An 18,858-nucleotide genomic window follows, 5' to 3' on the forward strand; every position below is an offset into this window, starting at 1 on the left:
AGATTGTTTCTCGCTTACGGCCATACCAGCCTGGGTACGCCCGATCTCGTCTGATCTCGGAAGCTAAGCAGGGTCGGGCCTGGTTAGTACTTGGATGGGAGACCGCCTGGGAATACCAGGTGCTGTAAGCATTTTGTCCACGAGGGTGTGCCCCTGCACTATTTCATCAGCAACACTGCCTTGTAGTAAGCATTTAATGATGAATTGACTAAATGCAGCTTCCTGCCTTTTTAATAGGATCAAATTTCCTTGTGTTTTCAATTAGCATCTGCCTTGTATTTATAAGACAAACAAGAATATTGTTGCTGAATGCAGCTTGTGTGTGCTTTGTGCTCCTTTGCCCTGTTCAAATGATGAAAGGAAATAAAGTTTGTATTTTATCCAACTACCTGTGCTAAAAAGTGATGGGAACAGTGTTTGTAATTTCTTCTACTTTTTCAGTGACACAAAGTTCAAGCTGCTTATCTAATTGGTGAAAATGCAATGTCTGTTTATCACACTCACTTTGACTATATATGTTGTAGCAAGAGTTCGTTTCTCGCTTACGGCCATACCAGCCTGGGTACGCCCGATCTCGTCTGATCTCGGAAGCTAAGCAGGGTCGGGCCTGGTTAGTACTTGGATGGGAGACCGCCTGGGAATACCAGGTGCTGTAAGCATTTTGTCCACGAGGGTGTGCTCTTGCACTATTTCATCAGCAACACTGCCTTGTATTAAGCATTTAATGATGAATTGACTAAATGTCTGTTTTATCAGATTCACTTTGACTATATATGTTGTAGCAAGAGATTGTTTCTCGCTTACGGCCATACCAGCCTGGGTACGCCCGATCTCGTCTGATCTCGGAAGCTAAGCAGGGTCGGGCCTGGTTAGTACTTGGATGGGAGACCGCCTGGGAATACCAGGTGCTGTAAGCATTTTGTCCACGAGGGTGTGCCCCTGCACTATTTCATCAGCAACACTGCCTTGTAGTAAGCATTTAATGATGAATTGACTAAATGCAGCTTCCTGCCTTTTTAATAGGATCAAATTTCCTTGTGTTTTCAATTAGCATCTGCCTTGTATTTATAAGACAAACAAGAATATTGTTGCTGAATGCAGCTTGTGTGTGCTTTGTGCTCCTTTGCCCTGTTCAAATGATGAAAGGAAATAAAGTTTGTATTTTATCCAACTACCTGTGCTAAAAAGTGATGGGAACAGTGTTTGTAATTTCTTCTACTTTTTCAGTGACACAAAGTTCAAGCTGCTTATCTAATTGGTGAAAATGCAATGTCTGTTTATCACACTCACTTTGACTATATATGTTGTAGCAAGAGATTGTTTCTCGCTTACGGCCATACCAGCCTGGGTACGCCCGATCTCGTCTGATCTCGGAAGCTAAGCAGGGTCGGGCCTGGTTAGTACTTGGATGGGAGACCGCCTGGGAATACCAGGTGCTGTAAGCATTTTGTCCACGAGGGTGTGCCCCTGCACTATTTCATCAGCAACACTGCCTTGTAGTAAGCATTTAATGATGAATTGACTAAATGCAGCTTCCTGCCTTTTTAATAGGATCAAATTTCCTTGTGTTTTCAATTAGCATCTGCCTTGTATTTATAAGACAAACAAGAATATTGTTGCTGAATGCAGCTTGTGTGTGCTTTGTGCTCCTTTGCCCTGTTCAAATGATGAAAGGAAATAAAGTTTGTATTTTATCCAACTACCTGTGCTAAAAAGTGATGGGAACAGTGTTTGTAATTTCTTCTACTTTTTCAGTGACACAAAGTTCAAGCTGCTTATCTAATTGGTGAAAATGCAATGTCTGTTTATCACACTCACTTTGACTATATATGTTGTAGCAAGAGTTCGTTTCTCGCTTACGGCCATACCAGCCTGGGTACGCCCGATCTCGTCTGATCTCGGAAGCTAAGCAGGGTCGGGCCTGGTTAGTACTTGGATGGGAGACCGCCTGGGAATACCAGGTGCTGTAAGCATTTTGTCCACGAGGGTGTGCTCTTGCACTATTTCATCAGCAACACTGCCTTGTATTAAGCATTTAATGATGAATTGACTAAATGTCTGTTTTATCAGATTCACTTTGACTATATATGTTGTAGCAAGAGATTGTTTCTCGCTTACGGCCATACCAGCCTGGGTACGCCCGATCTCGTCTGATCTCGGAAGCTAAGCAGGGTCGGGCCTGGTTAGTACTTGGATGGGAGACCGCCTGGGAATACCAGGTGCTGTAAGCATTTTGTCCACGAGGGTGTGCCCCTGCACTATTTCATCAGCAACACTGCCTTGTAGTAAGCATTTAATGATGAATTGACTAAATGCAGCTTCCTGCCTTTTTAATAGGATCAAATTTCCTTGTGTTTTCAATTAGCATCTGCCTTGTATTTATAAGACAAACAAGAATATTGTTGCTGAATGCAGCTTGTGTGTGCTTTGTGCTCCTTTGCCCTGTTCAAATGATGAAAGGAAATAAAGTTTGTATTTTATCCAACTACCTGTGCTAAAAAGTGATGGGAACAGTGTTTGTAATTTCTTCTACTTTTTCAGTGACACAAAGTTCAAGCTGCTTATCTAATTGGTGAAAATGCAATGTCTGTTTATCACACTCACTTTGACTATATATGTTGTAGCAAGAGTTCGTTTCTCGCTTACGGCCATACCAGCCTGGGTACGCCCGATCTCGTCTGATCTCGGAAGCTAAGCAGGGTCGGGCCTGGTTAGTACTTGGATGGGAGACCGCCTGGGAATACCAGGTGCTGTAAGCATTTTGTCCACGGGGGTGTGCTCTTGCACTATTTCATCAGCAACACTGCCTTGTATTAAGCATTTAATGATGAATTGACTAAATGTCTGTTTTATCAGATTCACTTTGACTATATATGTTGTAGCAAGAGATTGTTTCTCGCTTACGGCCATACCAGCCTGGGTACGCCCGATCTCGTCTGATCTCGGAAGCTAAGCAGGGTCGGGCCTGGTTAGTACTTGGATGGGAGACAGCCTGGGAATACCAGGTGCTGTAAGCATTTTGTCCACGAGGGTGTGCCCCTGCACTATTTCATCAGCAACACTGCCTTGTAGTAAGCATTTAATGATGAATTGACTAAATGCAGCTTCCTGCCTTTTTAATAGGATCAAATTTCCTTGTGTTTTCAATTAGCATCTGCCTTGTATTTATAAGACAAACAAGAATATTGTTGCTGAATGCAGCTTGTGTGTGCTTTGTGCTCCTTTGCCCTGTTCAAATGATGAAAGGAAATAAAGTTTGTATTTTATCCAACTACCTGTGCTAAAAAGTGATGGGAACAGTGTTTGTAATTTCTTCTACTTTTTCAGTGACACAAAGTTCAAGCTGCTTATCTAATTGGTGAAAATGCAATGTCTGTTTATCACACTCACTTTGACTATATATGTTGTAGCAAGAGATCGTTTCTCGCTTACGGCCATACCAGCCTGGGTACGCCCGATCTCGTCTGATCTCGGAAGCTAAGCAGGGTCGGGCCTGGTTAGTACTTGGATGGGAGACCGCCTGGGAATACCAGGTGCTGTAAGCATTTTGTCCACGAGGGTGTGCTCTTGCACTATTTCATCAGCAACACTGCCTTGTATTAAGCATTTAATGATGAATTGACTAAATGTCTGTTTTATCAGATTCACTTTGACTATATATGTTGTAGCAAGAGATTGTTTCTCGCTTACGGCCATACCAGCCTGGGTACGCCCGATCTCGTCTGATCTCGGAAGCTAAGCAGGGTCGGGCCTGGTTAGTACTTGGATGGGAGACCGCCTGGGAATACCAGGTGCTGTAAGCATTTTGTCCACGAGGGTGTGCCCCTGCACTATTTCATCAGCAACACTGCCTTGTAGTAAGCATTTAATGATGAATTGACTAAATGCAGCTTCCTGCCTTTTTAATAGGATCAAATTTCCTTGTGTTTTCAATTAGCATCTGCCTTGTATTTATAAGACAAACAAGAATATTGTTGCTGAATGCAGCTTGTGTGTGCTTTGTGCTCCTTTGCCCTGTTCAAATGATGAAAGGAAATAAAGTTTGTATTTTATCCAACTACCTGTGCTAAAAAGTGATGGGAACAGTGTTTGTAATTTCTTCTACTTTTTCAGTGACACAAAGTTCAAGCTGCTTATCTAATTGGTGAAAATGCAATGTCTGTTTATCACACTCACTTTGACTATATATGTTGTAGCAAGAGTTCGTTTCTCGCTTACGGCCATACCAGCCTGGGTACGCCCGATCTCGTCTGATCTCGGAAGCTAAGCAGGGTCGGGCCTGGTTAGTACTTGGATGGGAGACCGCCTGGGAATACCAGGTGCTGTAAGCATTTTGTCCACGAGGGTGTGCTCTTGCACTATTTCATCAGCAACACTGCCTTGTATTAAGCATTTAATGATGAATTGACTAAATGTCTGTTTTATCAGATTCACTTTGACTATATATGTTGTAGCAAGAGATTGTTTCTTGCTTACGGCCATACCAGCCTGGGTACGCCCGATCTCGTCTGATCTCGGAAGCTAAGCAGGGTCGGGCCTGGTTAGTACTTGGATGGGAGACCGCCTGGGAATACCAGGTGCTGTAAGCATTTTGTCCACGAGGGTGTGCCCCTGCACTATTTCATCAGCAACACTGCCTTGTAGTAAGCATTTAATGATGAATTGACTAAATGCAGCTTCCTGCCTTTTTAATAGGATCAAATTTCCTTGTGTTTTCAATTAGCATCTGCCTTGTATTTATAAGACAAACAAGAATATTGTTGCTGAATGCAGCTTGTGTGTGCTTTGTGCTCCTTTGCCCTGTTCAAATGATGAAAGGAAATAAAGTTTGTATTTTATCCAACTACCTGTGCTAAAAAGTGATGGGAACAGTGTTTGTAATTTCTTCTACTTTTTCAGTGACACAAAGTTCAAGCTGCTTATCTAATTGGTGAAAATGCAATGTCTGTTTATCACACTCACTTTGACTATATATGTTGTAGCAAGAGTTCGTTTCTCGCTTACGGCCATACCAGCCTGGGTATGCCCGATCTCGTCTGATCTCGGAAGCTAAGCAGGGTCGGGCCTGGTTAGTACTTGGATGGGAGACCGCCTGGGAATACCAGGTGCTGTAAGCATTTTGTCCACGAGGGTGTGCTCTTGCACTATTTCATCAGCAACACTGCCTTGTATTAAGCATTTAATGATGAATTGACTAAATGTCTGTTTTATCAGATTCACTTTGACTATATATGTTGTAGCAAGAGATTGTTTCTCGCTTACGGCCATACCAGCCTGGGTACGCCCGATCTCGTCTGATCTCGGAAGCTAAGCAGGGTCGGGCCTGGTTAGTACTTGGATGGGAGACCGCCTGGGAATACCAGGTGCTGTAAGCATTTTGTCCACGAGGGTGTGCCCCTGCACTATTTCATCAGCAACACTGCCTTGTAGTAAGCATTTAATGATGAATTGACTAAATGCAGCTTCCTGCCTTTTTAATAGGATCAAATTTCCTTGTGTTTTCAATTAGCATCTGCCTTGTATTTATAAGACAAACAAGAATATTGTTGCTGAATGCAGCTTGTGTGTGCTTTGTGCTCCTTTGCCCTGTTCAAATGATGAAAGGAAATAAAGTTTGTATTTTATCCAACTACCTGTGCTAAAAAGTGATGGGAACAGTGTTTGTAATTTCTTCTACTTTTTCAGTGACACAAAGTTCAAGCTGCTTATCTAATTGGTGAAAATGCAATGTCTGTTTATCACACTCACTTTGACTATATATGTTGTAGCAAGAGTTCGTTTCTCGCTTACGGCCATACCAGCCTGGGTACGCCCGATCTCGTCTGATCTCGGAAGCTAAGCAGGGTCGGGCCTGGTTAGTACTTGGATGGGAGACCGCCTGGGAATACCAGGTGCTGTAAGCATTTTGTCCACGAGGGTGTGCTCTTGCACTATTTCATCAGCAACACTGCCTTGTATTAAGCATTTAATGATGAATTGACTAAATGTCTGTTTTATCAGATTCACTTTGACTATATATGTTGTAGCAAGAGATTGTTTCTTGCTTACGGCCATACCAGCCTGGGTACGCCCGATCTCGTCTGATCTCGGAAGCTAAGCAGGGTCGGGCCTGGTTAGTACTTGGATGGGAGACCGCCTGGGAATACCAGGTGCTGTAAGCATTTTGTCCACGAGGGTGTGCCCCTGCACTATTTCATCAGCAACACTGCCTTGTAGTAAGCATTTAATGATGAATTGACTAAATGCAGCTTCCTGCCTTTTTAATAGGATCAAATTTCCTTGTGTTTTCAATTAGCATCTGCCTTGTATTTATAAGACAAACAAGAATATTGTTGCTGAATGCAGCTTGTGTGTGCTTTGTGCTCCTTTGCCCTGTTCAAATGATGAAAGGAAATAAAGTTTGTATTTTATCCAACTACCTGTGCTAAAAAGTGATGGGAACAGTGTTTGTAATTTCTTCTACTTTTTCAGTGACACAAAGTTCAAGCTGCTTATCTAATTGGTGAAAATGCAATGTCTGTTTATCACACTCACTTTGACTATATATGTTGTAGCAAGAGTTCGTTTCTCGCTTACGGCCATACCAGCCTGGGTACGCCCGATCTCGTCTGATCTCGGAAGCTAAGCAGGGTCGGGCCTGGTTAGTACTTGGATGGGAGACCGCCTGGGAATACCAGGTGCTGTAAGCATTTTGTCCACGAGGGTGTGCCCCTGCACTATTTCATCAGCAACACTGCCTTGTAGTAAGCATTTAATGATGAATTGACTAAATGCAGCTTCCTGCCTTTTTAATAGGATCAAATTTCCTTGTGTTTTCAATTAGCATCTGCCTTGTATTTATAAGACAAACAAGAATATTGTTGCTGAATGCAGCTTGTGTGTGCTTTGTGCTCCTTTGCCCTGTTCAAATGATGAAAGGAAATAAAGTTTGTATTTTATCCAACTACCTGTGCTAAAAAGTGATGGGAACAGTGTTTGTAATTTCTTCTACTTTTTCAGTGACACAAAGTTCAAGCTGCTTATCTAATTGGTGAAAATGCAATGTCTGTTTATCACACTCACTTTGACTATATATGTTGTAGCAAGAGTTCGTTTCTCGCTTACGGCCATACCAGCCTGGGTACGCCCGATCTCGTCTGATCTCGGAAGCTAAGCAGGGTCGGGCCTGGTTAGTACTTGGATGGGAGACCGCCTGGGAATACCAGGTGCTGTAAGCATTTTGTCCACGAGGGTGTGCTCTTGCACTATTTCATCAGCAACACTGCCTTGTATTAAGCATTTAATGATGAATTGACTAAATGTCTGTTTTATCAGATTCACTTTGACTATATATGTTGTAGCAAGAGATTGTTTCTCGCTTACGGCCATACCAGCCTGGGTACGCCCGATCTCGTCTGATCTCGGAAGCTAAGCAGGGTCGGGCCTGGTTAGTACTTGGATGGGAGACCGCCTGGGAATACCAGGTGCTGTAAGCATTTTGTCCACGAGGGTGTGCCCCTGCACTATTTCATCAGCAACACTGCCTTGTAGTAAGCATTTAATGATGAATTGACTAAATGCAGCTTCCTGCCTTTTTAATAGGATCAAATTTCCTTGTGTTTTCAATTAGCATCTGCCTTGTATTTATAAGACAAACAAGAATATTGTTGCTGAATGCAGCTTGTGTGTGCTTTGTGCTCCTTTGCCCTGTTCAAATGATGAAAGGAAATAAAGTTTGTATTTTATCCAACTACCTGTGCTAAAAAGTGATGGGAACAGTGTTTGTAATTTCTTCTACTTTTTCAGTGACACAAAGTTCAAGCTGCTTATCTAATTGGTGAAAATGCAATGTCTGTTTATCACACTCACTTTGACTATATATGTTGTAGCAAGAGATTGTTTCTCGCTTACGGCCATACCAGCCTGGGTACGCCCGATCTCGTCTGATCTCGGAAGCTAAGCAGGGTCGGGCCTGGTTAGTACTTGGATGGGAGACCGCCTGGGAATACCAGGTGCTGTAAGCATTTTGTCCACGAGGGTGTGCCCCTGCACTATTTCATCAGCAACACTGCCTTGTAGTAAGCATTTAATGATGAATTGACTAAATGCAGCTTCCTGCCTTTTTAATAGGATCAAATTTCCTTGTGTTTTCAATTAGCATCTGCCTTGTATTTATAAGACAAACAAGAATATTGTTGCTGAATGCAGCTTGTGTGTGCTTTGTGCTCCTTTGCCCTGTTCAAATGATGAAAGGAAATAAAGTTTGTATTTTATCCAACTACCTGTGCTAAAAAGTGATGGGAACAGTGTTTGTAATTTCTTCTACTTTTTCAGTGACACAAAGTTCAAGCTGCTTATCTAATTGGTGAAAATGCAATGTCTGTTTATCACACTCACTTTGACTATATATGTTGTAGCAAGAGTTCGTTTCTCGCTTACGGCCATACCAGCCTGGGTACGCCCGATCTCGTCTGATCTCGGAAGCTAAGCAGGGTCGGGCCTGGTTAGTACTTGGATGGGAGACCGCCTGGGAATACCAGGTGCTGTAAGCATTTTGTCCACGAGGGTGTGCTCTTGCACTATTTCATCAGCAACACTGCCTTGTATTAAGCATTTAATGATGAATTGACTAAATGTCTGTTTTATCAGATTCACTTTGACTATATATGTTGTAGCAAGAGATTGTTTCTCGCTTACGGCCATACCAGCCTGGGTACGCCCGATCTCGTCTGATCTCGGAAGCTAAGCAGGGTCGGGCCTGGTTAGTACTTGGATGGGAGACCGCCTGGGAATACCAGGTGCTGTAAGCATTTTGTCCACGAGGGTGTGCCCCTGCACTATTTCATCAGCAACACTGCCTTGTAGTAAGCATTTAATGATGAATTGACTAAATGCAGCTTCCTGCCTTTTTAATAGGATCAAATTTCCTTGTGTTTTCAATTAGCATCTGCCTTGTATTTATAAGACAAACAAGAATATTGTTGCTGAATGCAGCTTGTGTGTGCTTTGTGCTCCTTTGCCCTGTTCAAATGATGAAAGGAAATAAAGTTTGTATTTTATCCAACTACCTGTGCTAAAAAGTGATGGGAACAGTGTTTGTAATTTCTTCTACTTTTTCAGTGACACAAAGTTCAAGCTGCTTATCTAATTGGTGAAAATGCAATGTCTGTTTATCACACTCACTTTGACTATATATGTTGTAGCAAGAGATCGTTTCTCGCTTACGGCCATACCAGCCTGGGTACGCCTGATCTCGTCTGATCTCGGAAGCTAAGCAGGGTCGGGCCTGGTTAGTACTTGGATGGGAGACCGCCTGGGAATACCAGGTGCTGTAAGCATTTTGTCCACGAGGGTGTGCTCTTGCACTATTTCATCAGCAACACTGCCTTGTATTAAGCATTTAATGATGAATTGACTAAATGTCTGTTTTATCAGATTCACTTTGACTATATATGTTGTAGCAAGAGATTGTTTCTCGCTTACGGCCATACCAGCCTGGGTACGCCCGATCTCGTCTGATCTCGGAAGCTAAGCAGGGTCGGGCCTGGTTAGTACTTGGATGGGAGACCGCCTGGGAATACCAGGTGCTGTAAGCATTTTGTCCACGAGGGTGTGCCCCTGCACTATTTCATCAGCAACACTGCCTTGTAGTAAGCATTTAATGATGAATTGACTAAATGCAGCTTCCTGCCTTTTTAATAGGATCAAATTTCCTTGTGTTTTCAATTAGCATCTGCCTTGTATTTATAAGACAAACAAGAATATTGTTGCTGAATGCAGCTTGTGTGTGCTTTGTGCTCCTTTGCCCTGTTCAAATGATGAAAGGAAATAAAGTTTGTATTTTATCCAACTACCTGTGCTAAAAAGTGATGGGAACAGTGTTTGTAATTTCTTCTACTTTTTCAGTGACACAAAGTTCAAGCTGCTTATCTAATTGGTGAAAATGCAATGTCTGTTTATCACACTCACTTTGACTATATATGTTGTAGCAAGAGATCGTTTCTCGCTTACGGCCATACCAGCCTGGGTACGCCCGATCTCGTCTGATCTCGGAAGCTAAGCAGGGTCGGGCCTGGTTAGTACTTGGATGGGAGACCGCCTGGGAATACCAGGTGCTGTAAGCATTTTGTCCACGAGGGTGTGCTCTTGCACTATTTCATCAGCAACACTGCCTTGTATTAAGCATTTAATGATGAATTGACTAAATGTCTGTTTTATCAGATTCACTTTGACTATATATGTTGTAGCAAGAGATTGTTTCTCGCTTACGGCCATACCAGCCTGGGTACGCCCGATCTCGTCTGATCTCGGAAGCTAAGCAGGGTCGGGCCTGGTTAGTACTTGGATGGGAGACCGCCTGGGAATACCAGGTGCTGTAAGCATTTTGTCCACGAGGGTGTGCCCCTGCACTATTTCATCAGCAACACTGCCTTGTAGTAAGCATTTAATGATGAATTGACTAAATGCAGCTTCCTGCCTTTTTAATAGGATCAAATTTCCTTGTGTTTTCAATTAGCATCTGCCTTGTATTTATAAGACAAACAAGAATATTGTTGCTGAATGCAGCTTGTGTGTGCTTTGTGCTCCTTTGCCCTGTTCAAATGATGAAAGGAAATAAAGTTTGTATTTTATCCAACTACCTGTGCTAAAAAGTGATGGGAACAGTGTTTGTAATTTCTTCTACTTTTTCAGTGACACAAAGTTCAAGCTGCTTATCTAATTGGTGAAAATGCAATGTCTGTTTATCACACTCACTTTGACTATATATGTTGTAGCAAGAGTTCGTTTCTCGCTTACGGCCATACCAGCCTGGGTACGCCCGATCTCGTCTGATCTCGGAAGCTAAGCAGGGTCGGGCCTGGTTAGTACTTGGATGGGAGACCGCCTGGGAATACCAGGTGCTGTAAGCATTTTGTCCACGAGGGTGTGCTCTTGCACTATTTCATCAGCAACACTGCCTTGTATTAAGCATTTAATGATGAATTGACTAAATGTCTGTTTTATCAGATTCACTTTGACTATATATGTTGTAGCAAGAGATTGTTTCTTGCTTACGGCCATACCAGCCTGGGTACGCCCGATCTCGTCTGATCTCGGAAGCTAAGCAGGGTCGGGCCTGGTTAGTACTTGGATGGGAGACCGCCTGGGAATACCAGGTGCTGTAAGCATTTTGTCCACGAGGGTGTGCCCCTGCACTATTTCATCAGCAACACTGCCTTGTAGTAAGCATTTAATGATGAATTGACTAAATGCAGCTTCCTGCCTTTTTAATAGGATCAAATTTCCTTGTGTTTTCAATTAGCATCTGCCTTGTATTTATAAGACAAACAAGAATATTGTTGCTGAATGCAGCTTGTGTGTGCTTTGTGCTCCTTTGCCCTGTTCAAATGATGAAAGGAAATAAAGTTTGTATTTTATCCAACTACCTGTGCTAAAAAGTGATGGGAACAGTGTTTGTAATTTCTTCTACTTTTTCAGTGACACAAAGTTCAAGCTGCTTATCTAATTGGTGAAAATGCAATGTCTGTTTATCACACTCACTTTGACTATATATGTTGTAGCAAGAGTTCGTTTCTCGCTTACGGCCATACCAGCCTGGGTATGCCCGATCTCGTCTGATCTCGGAAGCTAAGCAGGGTCGGGCCTGGTTAGTACTTGGATGGGAGACCGCCTGGGAATACCAGGTGCTGTAAGCATTTTGTCCACGAGGGTGTGCTCTTGCACTATTTCATCAGCAACACTGCCTTGTATTAAGCATTTAATGATGAATTGACTAAATGTCTGTTTTATCAGATTCACTTTGACTATATATGTTGTAGCAAGAGATTGTTTCTCGCTTACGGCCATACCAGCCTGGGTACGCCCGATCTCGTCTGATCTCGGAAGCTAAGCAGGGTCGGGCCTGGTTAGTACTTGGATGGGAGACCGCCTGGGAATACCAGGTGCTGTAAGCATTTTGTCCACGAGGGTGTGCCCCTGCACTATTTCATCAGCAACACTGCCTTGTAGTAAGCATTTAATGATGAATTGACTAAATGCAGCTTCCTGCCTTTTTAATAGGATCAAATTTCCTTGTGTTTTCAATTAGCATCTGCCTTGTATTTATAAGACAAACAAGAATATTGTTGCTGAATGCAGCTTGTGTGTGCTTTGTGCTCCTTTGCCCTGTTCAAATGATGAAAGGAAATAAAGTTTGTATTTTATCCAACTACCTGTGCTAAAAAGTGATGGGAACAGTGTTTGTAATTTCTTCTACTTTTTCAGTGACACAAAGTTCAAGCTGCTTATCTAATTGGTGAAAATGCAATGTCTGTTTATCACACTCACTTTGACTATATATGTTGTAGCAAGAGTTCGTTTCTCGCTTACGGCCATACCAGCCTGGGTACGCCCGATCTCGTCTGATCTCGGAAGCTAAGCAGGGTCGGGCCTGGTTAGTACTTGGATGGGAGACCGCCTGGGAATACCAGGTGCTGTAAGCATTTTGTCCACGAGGGTGTGCTCTTGCACTATTTCATCAGCAACACTGCCTTGTATTAAGCATTTAATGATGAATTGACTAAATGTCTGTTTTATCAGATTCACTTTGACTATATATGTTGTAGCAAGAGATTGTTTCTTGCTTACGGCCATACCAGCCTGGGTACGCCCGATCTCGTCTGATCTCGGAAGCTAAGCAGGGTCGGGCCTGGTTAGTACTTGGATGGGAGACCGCCTGGGAATACCAGGTGCTGTAAGCATTTTGTCCACGAGGGTGTGCCCCTGCACTATTTCATCAGCAACACTGCCTTGTAGTAAGCATTTAATGATGAATTGACTAAATGCAGCTTCCTGCCTTTTTAATAGGATCAAATTTCCTTGTGTTTTCAATTAGCATCTGCCTTGTATTTATAAGACAAACAAGAATATTGTTGCTGAATGCAGCTTGTGTGTGCTTTGTGCTCCTTTGCCCTGTTCAAATGATGAAAGGAAATAAAGTTTGTATTTTATCCAACTACCTGTGCTAAAAAGTGATGGGAACAGTGTTTGTAATTTCTTCTACTTTTTCAGTGACACAAAGTTCAAGCTGCTTATCTAATTGGTGAAAATGCAATGTCTGTTTATCACACTCACTTTGACTATATATGTTGTAGCAAGAGTTCGTTTCTCGCTTACGGCCATACCAGCCTGGGTACGCCCGATCTCGTCTGATCTCGGAAGCTAAGCAGGGTCGGGCCTGGTTAGTACTTGGATGGGAGACCGCCTGGGAATACCAGGTGCTGTAAGCATTTTGTCCACGAGGGTGTGCCCCTGCACTATTTCATCAGCAACACTGCCTTGTAGTAAGCATTTAATGATGAATTGACTAAATGCAGCTTCCTGCCTTTTTAATAGGATCAAATTTCCTTGTGTTTTCAATTAGCATCTGCCTTGTATTTATAAGACAAACAAGAATATTGTTGCTGAATGCAGCTTGTGTGTGCTTTGTGCTCCTTTGCCCTGTTCAAATGATGAAAGGAAATAAAGTTTGTATTTTATCCAACTACCTGTGCTAAAAAGTGATGGGAACAGTGTTTGTAATTTCTTCTACTTTTTCAGTGACACAAAGTTCAAGCTGCTTATCTAATTGGTGAAAATGCAATGTCTGTTTATCACACTCACTTTGACTATATATGTTGTAGCAAGAGTTCGTTTCTCGCTTACGGCCATACCAGCCTGGGTACGCCCGATCTCGTCTGATCTCGGAAGCTAAGCAGGGTCGGGCCTGGTTAGTACTTGGATGGGAGACCGCCTGGGAATACCAGGTGCTGTAAGCATTTTGTCCACGAGGGTGTGCTCTTGCACTATTTCATCAGCAACACTGCCTTGTATTAAGCATTTAATGATGAATTGACTAAATGTCTGTTTTATCAGATTCACTTTGACTATATATGTTGTAGCAAGAGATTGTTTCTCGCTTACGGCCATACCAGCCTGGGTACGCCCGATCTCGTCTGATCTCGGAAGCTAAGCAGGGTCGGGCCTGGTTAGTACTTGGATGGGAGACCGCCTGGGAATACCAGGTGCTGTAAGCATTTTGTCCACGAGGGTGTGCCCCTGCACTATTTCATCAGCAACACTGCCTTGTAGTAAGCATTTAATGATGAATTGACTAAATGCAGCTTCCTGCCTTTTTAATAGGATCAAATTTCCTTGTGTTTTCAATTAGCATCTGCCTTGTATTTATAAGACAAACAAGAATATTGTTGCTGAATGCAGCTTGTGTGTGCTTTGTGCTCCTTTGCCCTGTTCAAATGATGAAAGGAAATAAAGTTTGTATTTTATCCAACTACCTGTGCTAAAAAGTGATGGGAACAGTGTTTGTAATTTCTTCTACTTTTTCAGTGACACAAAGTTCAAGCTGCTTATCTAATTGGTGAAAATGCAATGTCTGTTTATCACACTCACTTTGACTATATATGTTGTAGCAAGAGTTCGTTTCTCGCTTACGGCCATACCAGCCTGGGTACGCCCGATCTCGTCTGATCTCGGAAGCTAAGCAGGGTCGGGCCTGGTTAGTACTTGGATGGGAGACCGCCTGGGAATACCAGGTGCTGTAAGCATTTTGTCCACGAGGGTGTGCTCTTGCACTATTTCATCAGCAACACTGCCTTGTATTAAGCATTTAATGATGAATTGACTAAATGTCTGTTTTATCAGATTCACTTTGACTATATATGTTGTAGCAAGAGATTGTTTCTCGCTTACGGCCATACCAGCCTGGGTACGCCCGATCTCGTCTGATCTCGGAAGCTAAGCAGGGTCGGGCCTGGTTAGTACTTGGATGGGAGACCGCCTGGGAATACCAGGTGCTGTAAGCATTTTGTCCACGAGGGTGTGCCCCTGCACTATTTCATCAGCAACACTGCCTTGTAGTAAGCATTTAATGATGAATTGACTAAATGCAGCTTCCTGCCTTTTTAATAGGATCAAATTTTCTTGTGTTTTCAATTAGCATCTGCCTTGTATTTATAAGACAAACAAGAATATTGTTGCTGAATGCAGCTTGTGTGTGCTTTGTGCTCCTTTGCCCTGTTCAAATGATGAAAGGAAATAAAGTTTGTATTTTATCCAACTACCTGTGCTAAAAAGTGATGGGAACAGTGTTTGTAATTTCTTCTACTTTTTCAGTGACACAAAGTTCAAGCTGCTTATCTAATTGGTGAAAATGCAATGTCTGTTTATCACACTCACTTTGACTATATATGTTGTAGCAAGAGATCTTTTCTCGCTTACGGCCATACCAGCCTGGGTACGCCTGATCTCGTCTGATCTCGGAAGCTAAGCAGGGTCGGGCCTGGTTAGTACTTGGATGGGAGACCGCCTGGGAATACCAGGTGCTGTAAGCATTTTGTCCACGAGGGTGTGCTCTTGCACTATTTCATCAGCAACACTGCCTTGTATTAAGCATTTAATGATGAATTGACTAAATGTCTGTTTTATCAGATTCACTTTGACTATATATGTTGTAGCAAGAGATTGTTTCTCGCTTACGGCCATACCAGCCTGGGTACGCCCGATCTCGTCTGATCTCGGAAGCTAAGCAGGGTCGGGCCTGGTTAGTACTTGGATGGGAGACCGCCTGGGAATACCAGGTGCTGTAAGCATTTTGTCCACGAGGGTGTGCCCCTGCACTATTTCATCAGCAACACTGCCTTGTAGTAAGCATTTAATGATGAATTGACTAAATGCAGCTTCCTGCCTTTTTAATAGGATCAAATTTCCTTGTGTTTTCAATTAGCATCTGCCTTGTATTTATAAGACAAACAAGAATATTGTTGCTGAATGCAGCTTGTGTGTGCTTTGTGCTCCTTTGCCCTGTTCAAATGATGAAAGGAAATAAAGTTTGTATTTTATCCAACTACCTGTGCTAAAAAGTGATGGGAACAGTGTTTGTAATTTCTTCTACTTTTTCAGTGACACAAAGTTCAAGCTGCTTATCTAATTGGTGAAAATGCAATGTCTGTTTATCACACTCACTTTGACTATATATGTTGTAGCAAGAGATCGTTTCTCGCTTACGGCCATACCAGCCTGGGTACGCCCGATCTCGTCTGATCTCGGAAGCTAAGCAGGGTCGGGCCTGGTTAGTACTTGGATGGGAGACCGCCTGGGAATACCAGGTGCTGTAAGCATTTTGTCCACGAGGGTGTGCTCTTGCACTATTTCATCAGCAACACTGCCTTGTATTAAGCATTTAATGATGAATTGACTAAATGTCTGTTTTATCAGATTCACTTTGACTATATATGTTGTAGCAAGAGATTGTTTCTCGCTTACGGCCATACCAGCCTGGGTACGCCCGATCTCGTCTGATCTCGGAAGCTAAGCAGGGTCGGGCCTGGTTAGTACTTGGATGGGAGACCCCCTGGGAATACCAGGTGCTGTAAGCATTTTGTCCACGAGGGTGTGCCCCTGCACTATTTCATCAGCAACACTGCCTTGTAGTAAGCATTTAATGATGAATTGACTAAATGCAGCTTCCTGCCTTTTTAATAGGATCAAATTTCCTTGTGTTTTCAATTAGCATCTGCCTTGTATTTATAAGACAAACAAGAATATTGTTGCTGAATGCAGCTTGTGTGTGCTTTGTGCTCCTTTGCCCTGTTCAAATGATGAAAGGAAATAAAGTTTGTATTTTATCCAACTACCTGTGCTAAAAAGTGATGGGAACAGTGTTTGTAATTTCTTCTACTTTTTCAGTGACACAAAGTTCAAGCTGCTTATCTAATTGGTGAAAATGCAATGTCTGTTTATCACACTCACTTTGACTATATATGTTGTAGCAAGAGTTCGTTTCTCGCTTACGGCCATACCAGCCTGGGTACGCCCGATCTCGTCTGATCTCGGAAGCTAAGCAGGGTCGGGCCTGGTTAGTACTTGGATGGGAGACCGCCTGGGAATACCAGGTGCTGTAAGCATTTTGTCCACGAGGGTGTGCTCTTGCACTATTTCATCAGCAACACTGCCTTGTATTAAGCATTTAATGATGAATTGACTAAATGTCTGTTTTATCAGATTCACTTTGACTATATATGTTGTAGCAAGAGATTGTTTCTTGCTTACGGCCATACCAGCCTGGGTACGCCCGATCTCGTCTGATCTCGGAAGGTAAGCAGGGTCGGGCCTGGTTAGTACTTGGATGGGAGACCGCCTGGGAATACCAGGTGCTGTAAGCATTTTGTCCACGAGGGTGTGCCCCTGCACTATTTCATCAGCAACACTGCCTTGTAGTAAGCATTTAATGATGAATTGACTAAATGCAGCTTCCTGCCTTTTTAATAGGATCAAATTTCCTTGTGTTTTCAATTAGCATCTGCCTTGTATTTATAAGACAAACAAGAATATTGTTGCTGAATGCAGCTTGTGTGTGCTTTGTGCTCCTTTGCCCTGTTCAAATGATGAAAGGAAATAAAGTTTGTATTTTATCCAACTACCTGTGCTAAAAAGTGATGGGAACAGTGTTTGTAATTTCTTCTACTTTTTCAGTGACACAAAGTTCAAGCTGCTTATCTAATTGGTGAAAATGCAATGTCTGTTTATCACACTCACTTTGACTATATATGTTGTAGCAAGAGTTCGTTTCTCGCTTACGGCCATACCAGCCTGGGTATGCCCGATCTCGTCTGATCTCGGAAGCTAAGCAGGGTCGGGCCTGGTTAGTACTTGGATGGGAGACCGCCTGGGAATACCAGGTGCTGTAAGCATTTTGTCCACGAGGGTGTGCTCTTGCACTATTTCATCAGCAACACTGCCTTGTATTAAGCATTTAATGATGAATTGACTAAATGTCTGTTTTATCAGATTCACTTTGACTATATATGTTGTAGCAAGAGATTGTTTCTCGCTTACGGCCATACCAGCCTGGGTACGCCCGATCTCGTCTGATCTCGGAAGCTAAGCAGGGTCGGGCCTGGTTAGTACTTGGATGGGAGACCGCCTGGGAATACCAGGTGCTGTAAGCATTTTGTCCACGAGGGTGTGCCCCTGCACTATTTCATCAGCAACACTGCCTTGTAGTAAGCATTTAATGATGAATTGACTAAATGCAGCTTCCTGCCTTTTTAATAGGATCAAATTTCCTTGTGTTTTCAATTAGCATCTGCCTTGTATTTATAAGACAAACAAGAATATTGTTGCTGAATGCAGCTTGTGTGTGCTTTGTGCTCCTTTGCCCTGTTCAAATGATGAAAGGAAATAAAGTTTGTATTTTATCCAACTACCTGTGCTAAAAAGTGATGGGAACAGTGTTTGTAATTTCTTCTACTTTTTCAGTGACACAAAGTTCAAGCTGCTTATCTAATTGGTGAAAATGCAATGTCTGTTTATCACACTCACTTTGACTATATATGTTGTAGCAAGAGTTCGTTTCTCGCTTACGGCCATACCAGCCTGGGTACGCCCGATCTCGTCTGATCTCGGAAGCTAAGCAGGGTCGGGCCTGGTTAGTACTTGGATGGGAGACCGCCTGGGAATACCAGGTGCTGTAAGCATTTTGTCCACGAGGGTGTGCTCTTGCACTATTTCATCAGCAACACTGCCTTGTATTAAGCATTTAATGATGAATTGACTAAATGTCTGTTTTATCAGATTCACTTTGACTATATATGTTGTAGCAAGAGATTGTTTCTTGCTTACGGCCATACCAGCCTGGGTACGCCCGATCTCGTCTGATCTCGGAAGCTAAGCAGGGTCGGGCCTGGTTAGTACTTGGATGGGAGACCGCCTGGGAATACCAGGTGCTGTAAGCATTTTGTCCACGAGGGTGTGCCCCTGCACTATTTCATCAGCAACACTGCCTTGTAGTAAGCATTTAATGATGAATTGACTAAATGCAGCTTCCTGCCTTTTTAATAGGAT

The 18,858-nt window shown here is 42.8% G+C and overlaps 47 non-coding genes across 47 annotated transcripts; all 47 read left to right on the forward strand.

The window, feature by feature from the left end:
- Positions 1 to 12: 12 nt before the first annotated feature.
- LOC145872415 (5S ribosomal RNA) lies at positions 13 to 131 on the forward strand. Its single transcript, XR_014388047.1, has one exon. It is a non-coding gene; the product is annotated as a 5S ribosomal RNA (ribosomal RNA).
- Positions 132 to 540: 409 nt separating this feature from the next.
- On the forward strand, positions 541 to 659 carry LOC145872416 (5S ribosomal RNA). The gene has a single exon (XR_014388048.1). It is a non-coding gene; the product is annotated as a 5S ribosomal RNA (ribosomal RNA).
- A 139-nt stretch (positions 660 to 798) lies between these two features.
- Positions 799 to 917, forward strand: LOC145872417 (5S ribosomal RNA). Its single transcript, XR_014388049.1, has one exon. It is a non-coding gene; the product is annotated as a 5S ribosomal RNA (ribosomal RNA).
- A 409-nt stretch (positions 918 to 1,326) lies between these two features.
- Positions 1,327 to 1,445, forward strand: LOC145872418 (5S ribosomal RNA). The gene has a single exon (XR_014388050.1). It is a non-coding gene; the product is annotated as a 5S ribosomal RNA (ribosomal RNA).
- A 409-nt stretch (positions 1,446 to 1,854) lies between these two features.
- LOC145872419 (5S ribosomal RNA) lies at positions 1,855 to 1,973 on the forward strand. The gene has a single exon (XR_014388051.1). It is a non-coding gene; the product is annotated as a 5S ribosomal RNA (ribosomal RNA).
- A 139-nt stretch (positions 1,974 to 2,112) lies between these two features.
- Positions 2,113 to 2,231, forward strand: LOC145872421 (5S ribosomal RNA). Its single transcript, XR_014388053.1, has one exon. It is a non-coding gene; the product is annotated as a 5S ribosomal RNA (ribosomal RNA).
- A 409-nt stretch (positions 2,232 to 2,640) lies between these two features.
- On the forward strand, positions 2,641 to 2,759 carry LOC145872422 (5S ribosomal RNA). The gene has a single exon (XR_014388054.1). It is a non-coding gene; the product is annotated as a 5S ribosomal RNA (ribosomal RNA).
- A 139-nt stretch (positions 2,760 to 2,898) lies between these two features.
- On the forward strand, positions 2,899 to 3,017 carry LOC145869443 (5S ribosomal RNA). The gene has a single exon (XR_014385439.1). It is a non-coding gene; the product is annotated as a 5S ribosomal RNA (ribosomal RNA).
- A 409-nt stretch (positions 3,018 to 3,426) lies between these two features.
- Positions 3,427 to 3,545, forward strand: LOC145872423 (5S ribosomal RNA). Its single transcript, XR_014388055.1, has one exon. It is a non-coding gene; the product is annotated as a 5S ribosomal RNA (ribosomal RNA).
- Positions 3,546 to 3,684: 139 nt separating this feature from the next.
- LOC145872424 (5S ribosomal RNA) lies at positions 3,685 to 3,803 on the forward strand. Its single transcript, XR_014388056.1, has one exon. It is a non-coding gene; the product is annotated as a 5S ribosomal RNA (ribosomal RNA).
- Positions 3,804 to 4,212: 409 nt separating this feature from the next.
- Positions 4,213 to 4,331, forward strand: LOC145872425 (5S ribosomal RNA). Its single transcript, XR_014388057.1, has one exon. It is a non-coding gene; the product is annotated as a 5S ribosomal RNA (ribosomal RNA).
- Positions 4,332 to 4,470: 139 nt separating this feature from the next.
- Positions 4,471 to 4,589, forward strand: LOC145872426 (5S ribosomal RNA). The gene has a single exon (XR_014388058.1). It is a non-coding gene; the product is annotated as a 5S ribosomal RNA (ribosomal RNA).
- A 409-nt stretch (positions 4,590 to 4,998) lies between these two features.
- Positions 4,999 to 5,117, forward strand: LOC145875334 (5S ribosomal RNA). Its single transcript, XR_014390970.1, has one exon. It is a non-coding gene; the product is annotated as a 5S ribosomal RNA (ribosomal RNA).
- Positions 5,118 to 5,256: 139 nt separating this feature from the next.
- Positions 5,257 to 5,375, forward strand: LOC145872427 (5S ribosomal RNA). The gene has a single exon (XR_014388059.1). It is a non-coding gene; the product is annotated as a 5S ribosomal RNA (ribosomal RNA).
- A 409-nt stretch (positions 5,376 to 5,784) lies between these two features.
- On the forward strand, positions 5,785 to 5,903 carry LOC145872428 (5S ribosomal RNA). The gene has a single exon (XR_014388060.1). It is a non-coding gene; the product is annotated as a 5S ribosomal RNA (ribosomal RNA).
- Positions 5,904 to 6,042: 139 nt separating this feature from the next.
- LOC145872429 (5S ribosomal RNA) lies at positions 6,043 to 6,161 on the forward strand. The gene has a single exon (XR_014388061.1). It is a non-coding gene; the product is annotated as a 5S ribosomal RNA (ribosomal RNA).
- A 409-nt stretch (positions 6,162 to 6,570) lies between these two features.
- LOC145872430 (5S ribosomal RNA) lies at positions 6,571 to 6,689 on the forward strand. The gene has a single exon (XR_014388062.1). It is a non-coding gene; the product is annotated as a 5S ribosomal RNA (ribosomal RNA).
- Positions 6,690 to 7,098: 409 nt separating this feature from the next.
- Positions 7,099 to 7,217, forward strand: LOC145872432 (5S ribosomal RNA). The gene has a single exon (XR_014388064.1). It is a non-coding gene; the product is annotated as a 5S ribosomal RNA (ribosomal RNA).
- Positions 7,218 to 7,356: 139 nt separating this feature from the next.
- On the forward strand, positions 7,357 to 7,475 carry LOC145872433 (5S ribosomal RNA). Its single transcript, XR_014388065.1, has one exon. It is a non-coding gene; the product is annotated as a 5S ribosomal RNA (ribosomal RNA).
- Positions 7,476 to 7,884: 409 nt separating this feature from the next.
- LOC145872434 (5S ribosomal RNA) lies at positions 7,885 to 8,003 on the forward strand. Its single transcript, XR_014388066.1, has one exon. It is a non-coding gene; the product is annotated as a 5S ribosomal RNA (ribosomal RNA).
- Positions 8,004 to 8,412: 409 nt separating this feature from the next.
- Positions 8,413 to 8,531, forward strand: LOC145872435 (5S ribosomal RNA). The gene has a single exon (XR_014388067.1). It is a non-coding gene; the product is annotated as a 5S ribosomal RNA (ribosomal RNA).
- A 139-nt stretch (positions 8,532 to 8,670) lies between these two features.
- On the forward strand, positions 8,671 to 8,789 carry LOC145872436 (5S ribosomal RNA). The gene has a single exon (XR_014388068.1). It is a non-coding gene; the product is annotated as a 5S ribosomal RNA (ribosomal RNA).
- A 409-nt stretch (positions 8,790 to 9,198) lies between these two features.
- Positions 9,199 to 9,317, forward strand: LOC145875529 (5S ribosomal RNA). The gene has a single exon (XR_014391165.1). It is a non-coding gene; the product is annotated as a 5S ribosomal RNA (ribosomal RNA).
- A 139-nt stretch (positions 9,318 to 9,456) lies between these two features.
- LOC145872437 (5S ribosomal RNA) lies at positions 9,457 to 9,575 on the forward strand. Its single transcript, XR_014388069.1, has one exon. It is a non-coding gene; the product is annotated as a 5S ribosomal RNA (ribosomal RNA).
- Positions 9,576 to 9,984: 409 nt separating this feature from the next.
- Positions 9,985 to 10,103, forward strand: LOC145872438 (5S ribosomal RNA). The gene has a single exon (XR_014388070.1). It is a non-coding gene; the product is annotated as a 5S ribosomal RNA (ribosomal RNA).
- Positions 10,104 to 10,242: 139 nt separating this feature from the next.
- On the forward strand, positions 10,243 to 10,361 carry LOC145872439 (5S ribosomal RNA). The gene has a single exon (XR_014388071.1). It is a non-coding gene; the product is annotated as a 5S ribosomal RNA (ribosomal RNA).
- A 409-nt stretch (positions 10,362 to 10,770) lies between these two features.
- Positions 10,771 to 10,889, forward strand: LOC145872440 (5S ribosomal RNA). Its single transcript, XR_014388072.1, has one exon. It is a non-coding gene; the product is annotated as a 5S ribosomal RNA (ribosomal RNA).
- A 139-nt stretch (positions 10,890 to 11,028) lies between these two features.
- Positions 11,029 to 11,147, forward strand: LOC145872441 (5S ribosomal RNA). Its single transcript, XR_014388073.1, has one exon. It is a non-coding gene; the product is annotated as a 5S ribosomal RNA (ribosomal RNA).
- Positions 11,148 to 11,556: 409 nt separating this feature from the next.
- On the forward strand, positions 11,557 to 11,675 carry LOC145875335 (5S ribosomal RNA). Its single transcript, XR_014390971.1, has one exon. It is a non-coding gene; the product is annotated as a 5S ribosomal RNA (ribosomal RNA).
- A 139-nt stretch (positions 11,676 to 11,814) lies between these two features.
- LOC145872443 (5S ribosomal RNA) lies at positions 11,815 to 11,933 on the forward strand. The gene has a single exon (XR_014388075.1). It is a non-coding gene; the product is annotated as a 5S ribosomal RNA (ribosomal RNA).
- A 409-nt stretch (positions 11,934 to 12,342) lies between these two features.
- On the forward strand, positions 12,343 to 12,461 carry LOC145872444 (5S ribosomal RNA). Its single transcript, XR_014388076.1, has one exon. It is a non-coding gene; the product is annotated as a 5S ribosomal RNA (ribosomal RNA).
- Positions 12,462 to 12,600: 139 nt separating this feature from the next.
- Positions 12,601 to 12,719, forward strand: LOC145872445 (5S ribosomal RNA). Its single transcript, XR_014388077.1, has one exon. It is a non-coding gene; the product is annotated as a 5S ribosomal RNA (ribosomal RNA).
- A 409-nt stretch (positions 12,720 to 13,128) lies between these two features.
- LOC145872446 (5S ribosomal RNA) lies at positions 13,129 to 13,247 on the forward strand. Its single transcript, XR_014388078.1, has one exon. It is a non-coding gene; the product is annotated as a 5S ribosomal RNA (ribosomal RNA).
- Positions 13,248 to 13,656: 409 nt separating this feature from the next.
- LOC145872447 (5S ribosomal RNA) lies at positions 13,657 to 13,775 on the forward strand. Its single transcript, XR_014388079.1, has one exon. It is a non-coding gene; the product is annotated as a 5S ribosomal RNA (ribosomal RNA).
- A 139-nt stretch (positions 13,776 to 13,914) lies between these two features.
- LOC145872448 (5S ribosomal RNA) lies at positions 13,915 to 14,033 on the forward strand. The gene has a single exon (XR_014388080.1). It is a non-coding gene; the product is annotated as a 5S ribosomal RNA (ribosomal RNA).
- A 409-nt stretch (positions 14,034 to 14,442) lies between these two features.
- On the forward strand, positions 14,443 to 14,561 carry LOC145872449 (5S ribosomal RNA). The gene has a single exon (XR_014388081.1). It is a non-coding gene; the product is annotated as a 5S ribosomal RNA (ribosomal RNA).
- A 139-nt stretch (positions 14,562 to 14,700) lies between these two features.
- Positions 14,701 to 14,819, forward strand: LOC145872450 (5S ribosomal RNA). The gene has a single exon (XR_014388082.1). It is a non-coding gene; the product is annotated as a 5S ribosomal RNA (ribosomal RNA).
- Positions 14,820 to 15,228: 409 nt separating this feature from the next.
- Positions 15,229 to 15,347, forward strand: LOC145875530 (5S ribosomal RNA). Its single transcript, XR_014391166.1, has one exon. It is a non-coding gene; the product is annotated as a 5S ribosomal RNA (ribosomal RNA).
- Positions 15,348 to 15,486: 139 nt separating this feature from the next.
- On the forward strand, positions 15,487 to 15,605 carry LOC145872451 (5S ribosomal RNA). The gene has a single exon (XR_014388083.1). It is a non-coding gene; the product is annotated as a 5S ribosomal RNA (ribosomal RNA).
- A 409-nt stretch (positions 15,606 to 16,014) lies between these two features.
- LOC145872452 (5S ribosomal RNA) lies at positions 16,015 to 16,133 on the forward strand. The gene has a single exon (XR_014388084.1). It is a non-coding gene; the product is annotated as a 5S ribosomal RNA (ribosomal RNA).
- A 139-nt stretch (positions 16,134 to 16,272) lies between these two features.
- LOC145874588 (5S ribosomal RNA) lies at positions 16,273 to 16,391 on the forward strand. Its single transcript, XR_014390224.1, has one exon. It is a non-coding gene; the product is annotated as a 5S ribosomal RNA (ribosomal RNA).
- Positions 16,392 to 16,800: 409 nt separating this feature from the next.
- Positions 16,801 to 16,919, forward strand: LOC145872454 (5S ribosomal RNA). Its single transcript, XR_014388086.1, has one exon. It is a non-coding gene; the product is annotated as a 5S ribosomal RNA (ribosomal RNA).
- A 139-nt stretch (positions 16,920 to 17,058) lies between these two features.
- Positions 17,059 to 17,177, forward strand: LOC145875352 (5S ribosomal RNA). The gene has a single exon (XR_014390988.1). It is a non-coding gene; the product is annotated as a 5S ribosomal RNA (ribosomal RNA).
- A 409-nt stretch (positions 17,178 to 17,586) lies between these two features.
- On the forward strand, positions 17,587 to 17,705 carry LOC145875336 (5S ribosomal RNA). The gene has a single exon (XR_014390972.1). It is a non-coding gene; the product is annotated as a 5S ribosomal RNA (ribosomal RNA).
- A 139-nt stretch (positions 17,706 to 17,844) lies between these two features.
- LOC145872455 (5S ribosomal RNA) lies at positions 17,845 to 17,963 on the forward strand. Its single transcript, XR_014388087.1, has one exon. It is a non-coding gene; the product is annotated as a 5S ribosomal RNA (ribosomal RNA).
- Positions 17,964 to 18,372: 409 nt separating this feature from the next.
- On the forward strand, positions 18,373 to 18,491 carry LOC145872456 (5S ribosomal RNA). Its single transcript, XR_014388088.1, has one exon. It is a non-coding gene; the product is annotated as a 5S ribosomal RNA (ribosomal RNA).
- A 139-nt stretch (positions 18,492 to 18,630) lies between these two features.
- Positions 18,631 to 18,749, forward strand: LOC145872457 (5S ribosomal RNA). The gene has a single exon (XR_014388089.1). It is a non-coding gene; the product is annotated as a 5S ribosomal RNA (ribosomal RNA).
- The last annotated feature ends 109 nt before the right edge of the window (positions 18,750 to 18,858 follow it).

The sequence above is a fragment of the Salmo salar genome, unplaced genomic scaffold (assembly GCF_965601325.2).
Source record: "Salmo salar unplaced genomic scaffold, fSalSal1 ptg000293l, whole genome shotgun sequence".
NCBI lineage: Eukaryota > Metazoa > Chordata > Actinopteri > Salmoniformes > Salmonidae > Salmo > Salmo salar.